This window comes from Leptonychotes weddellii, chromosome 8 (genome assembly GCF_054177405.1).
Source record: "Leptonychotes weddellii isolate Sample4059 chromosome 8, ASM5417740v2, whole genome shotgun sequence".
Classification (NCBI taxonomy): domain Eukaryota; kingdom Metazoa; phylum Chordata; class Mammalia; order Carnivora; family Phocidae; genus Leptonychotes; species Leptonychotes weddellii.
The window spans coordinates 101,918,694-101,921,079 of NC_138376.1; positions in this window are offsets into that span (position 1 = coordinate 101,918,694).

Here is a 2,386-nt window from a genome sequence, read left to right on the forward strand (position 1 = left end):
GTTATAATTTTACATTTTGCTGCCTGAAATATTTTACATTGTTGATACAATAGAAGTTTTTTGGAATGCATATCTAGAGTATTTTGTATACTGAGTCTAAATTGTAGTAGAGTACTGGTCTATAAACCTTTTTTTTTCTTTTTGGTTTATCTGTGGAGTCACTCAATTAAAACAATTGAAGTCTTTTTTTTTCTCATTGGTTTTCACTGAGATTTTTCAAGCAAACATTGGACATAAATTATATGCAAATACCTGTGTTAGGAATACCTAACAATAAAAAAATGTGTTTTATATAGTATTTTCCTCAAAGAATGTAATTTTGTAGATAATATGGGCAATACATTTTAAATTGTATTATTGAGAACCAGAAAAGTAGTCCTATGAGCAAGGACTAATTGTCACTAATTGTCACAAGGCTGGTACTTGGCATTGGGCATTTCTAAAACATTGTCTCCTCACTGACATGTGGTGTCATGGCCTGAGGGGTTAAAGAATTGTTAAAGACTTTACTTTTTTAGTAGAAGGGCCTTTTGAGGAGTCTTCAAGCATTAGACCTGTATGGGCAGACAGGGGTGTGGTCTTTTTTTGACAGGAGGGTTAATTTCCATAAATGGAGGATTGGCTTGGCAAACTATAAGAAAATGAGTAGACTATAGCATAGATAACAACCAATTCATGTGATCAATGACTATACTGAATAGATCAGATTAACTATATCAGATTTAAAAAAGGATATCATGCTCCCTATTTTTAGAGTATAGAGGACAAACAGAAAAAAGCACGTGAAAAAGTATAATAGTCGTATTTAATAAATGTCTCATAGAATGGCATTGTTGTCAAATTATAGATAATGAATAGGATAGAAGTTCAAAAGTAAATTAAAGATTCTTGAAATTTATCCAATGGGCAAGCAAAATATATTGTTATAAATGCTACCAACATTTCCAGTGCAATTCTAAATATGGAATGTCTTTTGACAGGTGGTGGGTATGTGGAACTTCACAGAGGAGAGAAGAAAGAAATTAGATTCTTCCATATACTTCATGATTGTCTTTCCTAAGAATGATTACCCCAGATACAGATTTAAAAATTCAGATGTAAATTCCTTGCTTTATTTTATCCTGGTTTTAGGAGTGAATTAAAACAACATAACTGGTCAAGAACTAAAGGACAGTTCATCAACATAAATGTGCTTTCAGGATAAGACTGAATTAAAATCAAGGAAATTGTGAGATGTTGGGAATTTTCCATGTATAATGACATGGAATACGGTGTATGAATGTGATATCAAATTTGAAATAAGGAGTTCCTCAGATTCAGTCAAACATTGCTTCAAGTGAGCTTCTCTAAACTTTTGCCACAGATTTATTGCCCTGGTGAAGTAAGGTCCGATTTCCTACTGCTGATTCTGCCCACTCCTCTGCTTTGTCACTTTTCCACTGCCCCGTCTTCTGGGGGGATTTTCTTGGTATTTTCACCTTTCATGCTCACCGTCCTGTTCCTTTTTTTTTTTTTTTAAGATGTATTTATTTATTTGAGAGAGAGAGAAAGGGAATGTAAGAGCAGGGGGAGGGGCAGAGGAAGAGGAAGAGAAGCAGACTCCCCTCCCTGCCATGCTAAGTGGTGAGCCTGATGGTGGGGTTCAATCCCAGGACCCCAAGATCATGACCTGAGCTGATATCAGGAGTCGGTTGCTTAAGGGACTAAGCCACCCAGGTGCCCCTGCCCTGCTACTTTCAATGCTCATTTTCTTCTTCCTATTCTCTATGCCATGTGCTCTTGGTCTTCCCCTAGACTCTAGTTCTCTTGACTGTCATTCCAACATCTTCTTTTGCTGGAGTTCTTTTCTTCAATCTCCTCAGACCCTCTGCTTCATGCTCTCTCTAGGAGTTCAGTTCCTCCTGTTCACCAGTGCTCTTCCAACAGCAAGGGAATCAGATGTAAAATTCAGATCTGGCACAAGACCAAGATTTGATGTTTAGAGGACATTCCCTCATAGTGGAATTGATCATGGCAAAGAGATAACATTTACCACAATAATTACCTCTTCAACATAATTACTTTCATGTGGTATGTCCCTTCACTTCTTCAACATGATGTGGGAATAATTAATTGCCTGTCATGGCATATTATAAACATCATCTAACACTGTCACTGTTGATCATAATGCAAACTTAGGATGCATGCTGGCAGCCAGCAGAAGCAGGGAGAGGCTAGGATGGATTCTCCGAGACCCTTCAGAGGAAGCACAGCCCTGCTAACACTTTGATTTTGGATTTCATACTTTTGGACCCCAGAACTCTGCAGGAATCAATTTCTGTCATTTTGAGCCACCAGGTGAGTACTGATTTGTTACAGCAGCGACAGAAACGAATCTATCAAGTAT